Raw genomic sequence first — 12,392 nt, forward strand, 5'->3', positions numbered from 1 at the left:
GTGTAAAAAGCAGACAGTAACTACTTAAATAAAAATGAATTTTTAATATATAACGTATTTAAATCGGACTAAGACGAATAAAGTAATTTCTTCTAGCCATATGCAGATTCACAACCCTATACAGATAGTCTTGAAAATTTGTGGCTGAATTTTTAATAGCGATGAAAATACTTGTAAGATTTAAAAGAACAAACGTGAGTCGCTGGAATACGTAATTCATGCATTAATAGTTCACCTCTGTACTGTTACGCTACTTACTAATTGATACATGAAAAGTTCACCTCCTTAATATCATCTGTTGCATCGACCCATCGTTTTCCATTTTAAATGTTACAAGTATTTTCAGAACTATCGAAGTTCACAGTCACAAATTTCAGGACCATCTCTATGGGTTTAGGAATCTGTATGAGGGAGGAGAAATTATTTTATACTTTATAGTCCTATTTAAAAACGTGGTGTATTAAAATTTTGTTTTGTGTTAAATTATCATTTACGTCTACTCTTACCTCATTTAGGTACTTTCGTGATAATCTTGAAATGGTATTATTGAAAAACAGTATGCGGGGCCAGAGAGATAAAAATTACACAATCTAGGTGATTCGTGTTGTTTCTAACAATCCAGTCTTTTATCTACATTTCTTTAGTTAGAACAAACGTTCACTGTAAGCTAAGCACGCTTAGCGTGTAATTAATTTGAATTTTCTGGTAAATTTTAATTCCAAAGGCAGAACAATACTTAAGTGTTCATTGTGCCACCTGTTCCACGCACTTTAGCTCTCCGCTTCAGAGATTCTGGCTGGCGCGCCGGCCCCGGATATAATTTGCTCGGCTGTTTAAAGACGAGTGCTACTGTGCTGGCCGGCGTTGACGCGGTTTCCCACATCCCACCAGGTGAATACTGGGCTGTTACCCAAGGTCTGCCTCAAAATGGTTCAAATGGCTCTGAACACTATGGGACTTAACATCTGAGGTCATCAGTCCCCTAGAACTTAGAACTACTTAAACCTCACTAACCTAAGGACAGCACACACGCCCATGCCCAAGGCACGATTCGAACCTGCGACCGTAGCGGTCGCGCGGTGCCAGACTGAAGCGCCTAGAACCGCTCGGTCACTCCGGCCGGCTGGATGACACAAATCCCGTAATCGTGGTTGCCTGGTGAAGAAACCAGTGACTAAACAACGCCCGATATGTAAAGTCTGTCGCTGCTGTAAGTGATAAGGCTAGTAGCAACTGTCATGAAGAATGTTTCACATCGTCGTCTCGCTTATCCTGCACTGGCGGGCCAACTGCCTTGTACTGACACGGCGGTCGCCTTCCACAGTGTTAGTCACATTTTCCTCCAAGTCTGGTGTCCAGACATATCGGGTACGTCCTTCATGATTTCCTGCTTCCTGTAACTACCCTGTCTCCGACAAACGGGGGAACACTTTTGCAGACATTAAACGCTGTGATTGTTGTCGGCGGGGCTGGGTCTCCTGATGTAACCTTGCTGCCCGTGGCCATTTACTTTTCCGTAAGTAAACACCATGTCGGCAAGCTCTCGATTCGAATACGGAACCATTGCGTACAACGCTGTATCGCATCCACTACAAGGTGAGTCAGCAAGAGAAGTGAATCGGGCACAACGTTACCAATTACTATGGCAGGAGAGGTCGCTAGGTCATGACGTATGAACACTTCCACCCTCCAGGAGGAAACCATGCATACTGTAACTGTGGCTGCATGGTACAGCGCGTATTAGACTGCAGTCTCTCTAACAAAGCGTGATTGAATAAATGGTCTCTAGCATGGAAGCCACACATCTCCAGACATACGTTGATTAGACCTTGTTTTGTCCGGTAGCCGGCCGCTGGTGGCCGAGCGGCTCTAGGCGCTTCAGTCTGGAACCGCGCGACCACTAGGGTCGCAGGTTTGATGATGTCCTTAGGTTAGTTAGGTTTGAGTAGTTCTAAGTTCTAGGGGACTGATGACCTGAGATGTTAAGTCCCATAGTGCTCAGAGCCATTTGAACCTTCCTTTTTTTTTTCGTTCGGTATCCTCTCATCGATCAATCCGTAGAGTTTATACACTATGGAAATAATCACCTTGTATATCTCGTGTGTGGACTGGTAAGGGGTTAGAAGCAGTTATCTGATAACGAGGCGAATATACACTGCCTGACAGAAAAGTGAAGCACCCAGAAGGGAAAGAGGGAACGAAATAAAACTTCACGTTTTCAGACGCCATGTGATCTTATTTCAGTGATTACAAAATAATCAAATGTACAAAAAACTTGTCAATATGAGCCCACTTACCAGTATATCTCACACCCTCTAGCATGAATGCACGCACTTTATCTGTTGGGAAAGATGTCATGAAGCCGTTGCACTTCTCCCGAGGAAAGTTGGCCCACAACTGTGGTAGCTGTTGTTTGATATGCTGGATACTGCCACTGGAATATATTTCACGTCTGATCTAGTTCCACACATTATCTGTCGGGGACATATCTGGCGCTCTTCCTGGCCACGACAGTACCTCAGCATCACGCAGGCAGTTCATAGAGCACGTGCCGTATGTGGAAAAACGACTCCTCGATGCTGTAGCATGAGAAGTAACACATGACAGCGCAGGATTTCTGTGACGTGCCGTTGAGCTGTCTGAGTTCCCTCAGTCACCACCAGCCGTGAGATGAAGTCATCCTCGACAGCTCTCCACTCCAACGCCAGGAGTAACACAGCTATGCCTCTCCAAAACATTTGAAGAGTGGGACCTCTTCGCTTCAGGTCGATGGCCATCTGGGATACTGCACGCCGCGCGGTTGGAGGGGCCATGTCACGGATTGCGCGGCCGGAGTTTAAAGTCCTCCCTCGGGCATGGGTGTGTGTTTTGTTCTTAGCATAAGTTTAAGTAGTGTGTCAGTGAAGAGACCGATGACCTCAGCAGTTTGGTCTCTTAGGAATGATTACTTGTCCCCGGACGACAGGCCCAGATGTGAAGGGGATTACGACGCGCTTGGTGCACAAGACGGTGGTCCTCCCTTATGGAGATCAGACGTGGTCGACTGCAACCTTGACGACGAGTGTGCCTGCACTCGCGTGCTCATGCGGTCCAACAAAAGGCCACTGTCACATCCGAATGCCGCTTAAATCTGGATATTTCACGAGTCGACCCCAATCGGCCAAATGGAGACTTTCCGGCTCTGTCATGTGACGATAACGCTGTCTCTAACGAGTACACGATATCTGATGCCATTCACGCCCCGTATACATCCTACCATGCCTTGTAAGAACATTGAACACGAACAACACTAATGCACTGTGGTGGCCGTTCTACCTGTCACAGAGAATTGTACCTCTAACGAGTGAAGTACCCGCCAATGTTTTGCATGTGCACGAAGTGGCATTGACATCTGACCATGTCTTGTGGGTGCTTCACTTTTATGTCGGGCAGCGTAACTTTCCAAGATTGTCTTATCACCGGTGAGGCACATTGTTTTCCTTGTCGATATTGAGCACGTCAAAATGACCCACGGCTACTACTGTATATTCGGAGCATTCACTTGCTTAGAGTGCCATTGAATGATACACTGATATGCCTCAATCTAGCGGCCGGTAGAGACACCCGATTTTTAATCTAAGACCACCGCTATATGGAACTTTTCCGTAGGCTGAAATAGAATTGAAGTAGAATAACAGCGAAAAAGTTGATACTGACTGTTGTGTAGAAAAATTTGATTTGATACCAGTATTGTCAGTGACATTCTAAAGAAGAACAAATAAAATAAAGGCGCTTTATTCATTTTGAAAAAAAAATTGTCCACTGAAAAAAGGAATCAAAATGAAAACATGAACTTTGGCAAACAAAAAGAATGCATTCATGATAAAGGAAGGAATTTCAGGGTTTAACGTCTCAGCGACGACGAGGCCATTAAAGATCGACCAAAAGTTTGGATTTGGAAAGGACGTGATTCGTGGTGGTTGTCGTAATAGTTTTATAACTCCTCATTAATGCAGGAATGACTTTTTCCATTTTCATAACAAGCTGTGTTTCGGTAGTATTTTATCATCGGTAGCAGCCGTTTTACATCCTCTGGTGTTAAAAGCCTCCTCCAGACTTTTGCACCGCGCTTTTCAGCTACGCGCTTCCGTGTTGGCCGTGCATATTTTATAATGCCATCCATCCACCCACCCATCTTCCGTTAGGTCGGCGTCTCCGTCTTCACATGTTTCTTGGAACCCAGGCAAGAACTTCAATATTTTTTCGGCCGTTTATTCGCCGTGCTGCAAGCCACGACCCCTCCATTTCAGTTTCATTAAAATCACAGTTACGTCTTTCATTATGTATTTTCGCCTGATCTATATATTTATTTTACTTCCCCCCCCCCTAATAATTACCATAATGCATCTCTCCGTAACTGTCTCAGCAGTCCACAGAGTTTTGAATTGTTATTGCGTTAAAAGTATGTATTTCATTCTGTAAGCCATTACAGGAAATACACACTGGTTGTAAACGTCCGATCTCAGACACATTTACTTGTCCTATTAAATTTCCTCTATAACTTACGAAAATAGTTTGTCAGTTTGAATCTCCTCACCTGACTTCTCTTCCTCTTCTGAGTTTGTTACTAAGTTTATTATTGTTCTGATAACGTATAATGGGAGTTGTAGGGGTGATGTATATAGAGTGATTCACCTGCCGCTACCAATGAGTTTTATGCAACCAGGGATGCCTTCAAAATCCACGCGTATGACTTTCATATTCTCGATCACTACACAGTCTGTTAGTCCTACATAAAAAATAAACAGGACTTTTTTGTGCGAAATTTAATCTAGCTGGGCTAAGTTTTCGCTGAAGGCCATAGTTTTAGATTGAGTGCGTTTTTCTTGAAGAGTTCGGAAATTACAGTCTCTAGCGAAAATGTATCCCAGTTCACAATTTAGCTAAATTAAGTTTCTTACAAAAAGTTCCTATTCATTTCTTTCTGTAGGACTAATAGTTTGGGCGTAGCAATCGAGAGGATATGAAAATCTCGCACGTGGTATTTGAAGGCCTTGCAACTTGCATAAAACCCAGCAGTAGAGGGAACTCTGTCATCCTGTATATTCGTCAGCGCACTAAGGAATGAGCATGAATTACCACTATGAGAACCAAAGATTTTGAAAAAGCCGTTCAATCCAATTCAACGAAACCTATACTTACAGCACTTTGGAAACAGATCATTGATTCAATAAAGATAATTTGAAAAGAGGAAGGAAAATTAGGGTTTACAGTTCTGTCGATGACAGTCGTTAGTCAAAACCCCAATTCTGATTGGAGCGGGGGCGAGAGAATCAGCCGTGCCCTTTGCAAGAAACCACACTGACATTTGCTTTAGTCGATTCATCGAAATCACAGAAAATCTAAATCTGGATTACCAGATATGGATTTGAACCGTCGTCTTCCCAAACACGAGCCCGGTGTCTTCAGGTAGCCTGAATCAGTGCTTGTCTCTAAAGAGCTGATAGCATAGATTTTATTGAAACTGAATTAAGAGCAGTCTCAGAATCTTCGAGTCTCAGACAGTGTTAACTCATGGTGATTGCCCTATTTTATACACTGCCTGCTTAAATAAATTAAGCACCCAGAAAACCTGGTCGGATGTCCATGACACGTACCCATCATACGTGAGTATGTAAATTATTAGAGATGCAGTTCTCTGTCGCAAGTAGAACTTCAACCTGATTACGTCAGTTTTGTTCGTGTTTAATGCTGTTATCAGACCTGGTAGGGAATATAAAGGGCGTCAACAGCGTTAGACGTTGAATGATGACTAAAAGACACGGATATGCCACATACTCGTGCGAGGCAGTGTTATCAGCATGTGGCAGCTTCAAAGAGGCCTTATTGTGTGTCTCCATTTGGCCAACTGGTCAAATCGTGCAATATTAGGCCGCGGCCCGACGTTAGACAGCATGGGAAAGTTATGTCAGAAATACTCGTCGTCACGGTTCAAAAAAGTGGTTCAAATGGCTCTGAGCACTATGGGACTCAACTGCTATGGTCATAAGTCCCCTAGAACTTAGAACTACTTAAACCTAACTAACCTAAGGACGTCACACACATCCATGCCCGAGGCAGGATTCGAACCTGCGACCGTAGCGGTCGCGCGGTTCCAGACTGTAGCGCCTAGAACTGCTTGGCCACCTCGGCCGGCAGGGAACTCTGACAACTCAACGTTACGTCACAGACATCCTGTGCTGTCGCATGTTAGTTTTAATGTGACAGCTGCCTGGCGCTATTCTTAAACAGGATAATACTCACCCACACATGGTACGTGCTCTGTGAAATGTGTTTGAGATGTCCTCGTGGCATGGAGGCTCCCTCGATCTGTTCCCAACAGGAAACACGTGGGACCAGCAAAGACGTAAAATCCGTCACAAGACATCCGTTGAAGTTGATCGTTGATTCCTTGACTCCGTTTTTTTTATTAGAGAGAGCACGCAGCCCTCTGACCGAACACGCCGAGCTACCGTGCTGGCAACCAACTGAGCTACCTGAGCACGACTCACCACCCCTCCTCACATCCGTGCTTCCGCCAGTGCTCGATTTGAGAAGATACTTGCAGAAGTAAAGCTTTGAGATGAGGTCGTGAGTCGTGCTTGTTGCCATTTCACTTACCCGCGAAAGACAAAGGTCCCATGTGCAAGACCCTCTTCGGCACTAAGTTTAAATATGTCAGGAAGTTTCAAATCAGCAGGCACTCTGCTGCAGAGTGAAAATTAATTCTGGAAATTTGCAAGGGACTTCCGTGTTGCTCTGTCTCCAAATTTAACCATTTCTGCCGAAAGACCAATTTCTCCCTACGTTTTCTCTTTCATCATACCTCAGATTTTTTCAGATACCTCCCCTGGCAATACGTCAGTAACGTCATTAACTCTGTTACTGGCTACCTGTCTGTCTCATTAGTCTTGAACTATAAAAATATTTCAATAAATCCTTGAACACTTGGAAAATTTTCTCTACGTTTTTAGCTACGTTGGCATCCGTGAAAAATAATACCTACTAAAGATAAACTTATCTTATTAAATTTTGGTTATAGCTGGTTACTATCTGTGGTGGAAATATATGAATAAGTTCGTATAGTTCAGTGTAGTGTGTCATATCACTGTTATCATTTGCTTGAAACTTTTTATCTTCTGCTTACCAGACGCTGCATTCTATTTGCAATTTCCTTTTCTATCCCTCTCTTTGTCACCACCATCGTTTGATGATTGCATACGTACCTTTTATAAATAATTACCCCCTTTCCTTCAAGTATACACAACTTCATATTCGAAGATGCTGTTTCTTCCAAGCTTTCTTTGTAACTGTTTTTACGCTATATAGGAATAATCTATGATAGCATCCCGTTCAGTTCCTGTACAAGCTAATCGGTGTGTGGTTTTGTTATTGGATATCATAATGTACACATGGCTAGGTACACGTTTCACGGTATTAATGGTAGATTGGAGCATTCTGTATAGTTTTCTTTGTATACTACTGTTTTCCTACTTTCATATAAAAAATTATTTGTTTCTAGTCAACAATAGTTGTCACCGTTACAATTTGAACCCTAACCAACCGAAACGAAAAGCATTTCGAAGTTGTTTGAGCATTGAAACTTCCTGGCAGATTAAAACTGTGTGCCGGATCGAGATTCGAACTCGGGACCTTTGCCTTTCGCGGGCAGGTGCTATACCAACTTTTTTCTCTTTTCTTTTTTCTTTCTTTTTAATCTCACTTTGTTTGTTTTTGTTCGTTGCATCTGCTCGGGGCGGACGTCGTAAGACATCCGTTTGAGTTCGTTGTTGATCGATTAACTCAGTTTTTTTATTACAGAGGGAAGCCAGCCCTCTGACCGAACACGCTGAGCTACCGTGCCGGCGGCCAACTGAGCTACCCAAGCACGACTCACGCCCAATCCTCACAGCTTTACTTATGCCAGTACCTCGTCTCCTACCTTCTAAACTTAACAGATCTCCTGCGAAGCCGGTCGGAGTGGCCGTGCGGTTCTAGGCGCTACAGTCTGGAGCCGAGCGACCGCTACGGTCGCAGGTTCGAATCCTGCCTCGGGCGTGGATGTATGTGATGTCCTTAGGTTAGTTAGGTTTAATTAGTTCTAAGTTCTAGGCGACTGATGATCTCAGAAGTTAAGTCGCATAGTGCTCAGAGCCATTTGAACCATTTTTTTTTCACCTGCGAACGCGGTGGTAGAGCACTTACCCGCGAAAGGCAAAGGTCCCGAGTTGGAGTCTCAGTCCGGCACACAGTTTTAATCTGCCAGGAAGTTTCATGTCAGCGCACACTCCGCTGCAGAGTGAAAATCTCATTCTGCATCTCTTTGAGCATTCATTGAGTTATCATATTTCGACCTTTTAGGTTTATTTTTTATTTTCGTTGTTTAAGATACGTTGGAAGCAATTATTTTATTTCCTGAGAGAGATTTTAGTGTACTCCAAAATAAAGGCTAGAACTTTGCTTTCTTGGGAGACATGCAGAGCTAATGTTAAGGTAGTTACGGTTAATTGCTATTTACCTCGGATTTCACACTCTCATACTATAGTTCAATTCTTTTATCTTGGCGGCTCGCGCATGCCCGCCCACACGCGGGAGATTGCTGCGTTGCCGGTTGCACACGACGCACGCGCCAATAGAAGCAGCGCCATAGTATAGCATGGTTCGCAAGCTTACGTTTAGGGGGGAGCGCGCAGTTCATGAAGTAAAGCCACCACGGCCGAATTAACCCTTTCGCTGCTACAAAGACGTGCACCCTGCATTCCGCGCTGTGCGAGATTTTGTCACTGCACTGCTCGCCTGTGCAGACACATCGTGTTCCGACTGCTTTAACAGTCTTATCATTCGATTCCACAAAAACTATTTGGCCTAAAAATTAGATTTCTACACATCTTCTTGACTGATACCTTCCCCCGTAAATGACTTAATTTTGTTTCGATGTTCGACGTAGTTATTATGCAGCATTAAATATAGTAAACCATTGCACGAAATTTTGAAGAGTTTGCAGACGTAAAAGTCCATAGAGTATACTTTCCGTATGGTCGATTTTAGTTGCCACAACGTTGAGAATGAAATGTGGACAAGATACCTAAATTTCATATAAAATTTACTGTATAACAATATGTCATTTAAGTACCACATAGGTGTCGTATGTAATATTGAGAAATATTCCGTCTTTCGCGACTGTAACAGAAGTTTTATTTACACTGAGCACGTTTGGATTTATTTTAAAGCACTTCAATCAGTCAAAAGGAAGTAGACAAAATACATTAAACAAAACTGTGGACTTACAAAAACATTAGGACTTGAATATACCGGCTATCAGTGAAGCGCTCTGAGCTATGTCAAATATAATTTTTGTGTATCACACACAAACATCATTTATTTGCTAAAACACTGATCAGCCAACACAAACGTTGAATATTGTGTTACCGCAGCACAAAACTACGAAAGGTGACTTGGCAAGGGAGGAGACAAAATACTGTCCACTGAAGATGCTTCAAAAGAGAGAAACGCGTCTGGTCTAAACAAGTCGCTTATTACAGTTGCGGAAGAGGAATATATTTCAATACCATTGATAAAACTGCGACTGTGAAACAAAAACAAGGAAGAGAACATAAGTACCATTGTGTATGTGCCATACCTTTCATTGATTGAAGTGCTTTAAAATAAATCCAAACGTGCTCAGTGTAAATAAAACTTTTGTTACAGTCGCGAAAGACGGAATATTTCTCCATATTACATACGACACCTATGTGGTACTTAAATGAGATATTGTTATACAGTAAATTTTATATGAAATTTAGGCATCTTGTCCACATTTCATTCTCAACATTGTAGCAACTAGAATCGACCATACGGAAAGTATACGCTATGGACTTCTACCTCTGCAAACACTTCAAAATTTCGTGCAATGGTTTACTACATTAAAATGATGCATAATAACTGCATTGAACATCGAAACAAAATTAAGTCATTTATGGGGGAAGGTATCAGTCAAGAAGACGTGTAAAAATCTAATTTTTAGGCCAAATAGTTTTTGTGAAATCGAATGATAAGTGTGTCAAAGCAGTGGGAACACCATGTGTCTGCACAGGCGAGCAGTGCAGTGATGACAAAATCGCGCACAGCGCGGAATGCGGGGAGCACGTGTCTGCAGTAGCGAAAGGGTTAATGAAGAGACAAAGCACTAGAAATTTCAAAAAATTGCATTCAAACGAATATAATTCGTGAAGTAAGGCACTTCGATATTGTTTTTAAATAATTAAAATATTAAGTTCCGCACAAGGTTTGAGCTCAGAACCTTTAACGTAGAAGCCCAACACCTTAACCGTTACGCTAACGCAGCTCGTCTGCATACAGAACGCCATCAGGTCTCTAACACGTCCCGCAAAATACTGACAAACACTGTTGGTATGACGATGAATTACTCACGCTTCGTCGACGTACAATAGGAAATAAACAATTACCGCCGTTCTTTATTGCGAAAAAGCGGTTTGTGAGATTGATACAAACACCTTTCCTTGCTATCACCTGAATTAGGAGTCTTATTACTTGTTTGGTTTAATTAATTAATAGAATATGAAGCAATTGGTATAAAGAATGCTTTTTCCAAACTTTCTATAAAAGAAAGTCTGCTATCAAGACGTTGCTTTTGTTCTATTACTTTATTTATGACTGAACGTCTCTAAAACTGAAGACACTCGTCCATGCTCTGCACTGCAGTCGAGGTCTGGCAATGTCGTTCTCTGTCCATCGGCTGACTGTTTTTTGTGACGTCAGATGCGCAGAACGAACCTAAACCCGGCCGCCAACATAAATGACGCGCACTTCAACAGTGGCAGCGTATTAAAACACTAAAATACACCGTCCAGTCACATTAACGTGACCAAGGTCGCAGTGCGGACCGGTGCTAGACGGAGGTTCTGGAAGATACCGACAGGGATGTGGAGCCATGCCGACTCGATTGCCGTGGCCAGCTGCACCAGCTTTCGTGGTTGAGGATCGATGGCGCGAACAACCCGATCGAGGCGGTCCCACAGATTCTCGATTTAGTTTAACTCCAGGGAGCTTGGTGGTCAGGGGAGTACGGTAGACTCAATCTGGTGCAGTTCGAACAACGCATGTACACTGCGAGCTGTTTGAAAAAGTTGCATTGTCCTGCTGGTAGATGCCGTCGTTTGCAGGAGCTACAAAATGCATGCAGGGGTAGACATGGTCCCCAAGGATAGATGCATACTTGCGTTGATCCATTTGGCCTTACAGACTGACGAGTTTATCCAGAGAATGCCACGAAAACATTCTTCAGATAATAACGCTCACTCCTCCGACCTGGATGTTTGCAACAGTCATCTGTATTATGGAGCATAAAACTTGATTCGACTGTAAAGGCAACCTGTCGCCACTCACTGGACGTCCAGTTGCGATACTGGCGTGTAAATTACCGAGCGAGGTGGTGCAGTGGTTAACACACTGGACTCGCATTCGGGAGGACGACGGTTCAATCCCGCGTCCGGCCATCCCGATTTAGGTTTCCCGTGATTTCCCTAAATCGCTCCAGGCAAATGCCGGGATGGTTCCTTTGAAAGGGCACGGCCGGCTTCCTTCCCCATCCTTCCCTAATCCGATGAGACCGATGACCTCGCAGTTTGGTCTCTTTCCCCAAACAACCCCGACCCCTTAACTACAAAAAGAAGACAAGACTTCGGAGTGTAAATTCCAACCTTCGTCGCCGATGAACAGCAGTTATCATGGGGGCATGAACCAGGTGCCTGCTGTGGGGGCCCATATGCAGCAACGTTCACTGATCGGTCGTTGAGGAGATTCTGTTGGTAAGCCCTTGGTTCATCTGGGCGGTCAGCTGCTCAACATTTGCACGTCTATTCACCCGTACACATCTCCGCAGCCGTCGCTTCTTTCACTCTTGTCATCTATGGCCCGTGGTGCACCAGTGTCCTCGGTGCTGGTTTTGGAAAGCGCCATTTTGTCTTGCACGATATACCGGGTGATCAAAAAGTCAGTATAAATTTGAAAACTCAATAAACCATGGAATAATGTAGATAGAGAGGTAAAAATTGACACACTAGTTTGAAATGACATGGGGTTTTTTAGAACTGAAAAAGAACAAAGTATTGCTAGACGCTTAAAAGATCTCTTGCGCGCGTCGTTTGGTGATGATCGTGTGCTCAGCCGCCACTTTCGTCATTCTTGGCCTCCAAGGTCCCCAGACCTCAGTCCGTGCGATTATTGGCTTTAGGGTTACCTGAAGTCGCAAGTGTATCGTGATCGACTGACATCTCTAGGGATGCTGGAAGACAACATCCGACGCCAATGCCTCACCATAACTCCGGACATGCTTTACACTGCTGTTCACAACA

At 43.6% G+C, this 12,392-nt stretch overlaps 1 protein-coding gene across 1 annotated transcript in view; it reads left to right on the plus strand.

The window, feature by feature from the left end:
* LOC124721894 (homeotic protein female sterile) overlaps positions 1 to 12,392 on the plus strand; it is a 564,607-nt gene that overhangs the window by 496,320 nt on the left and 55,895 nt on the right. The window lies entirely within an intron of this gene.

Source organism: Schistocerca piceifrons, chromosome X (genome assembly GCF_021461385.2).
Source record: "Schistocerca piceifrons isolate TAMUIC-IGC-003096 chromosome X, iqSchPice1.1, whole genome shotgun sequence".
NCBI lineage: Eukaryota > Metazoa > Arthropoda > Insecta > Orthoptera > Acrididae > Schistocerca > Schistocerca piceifrons.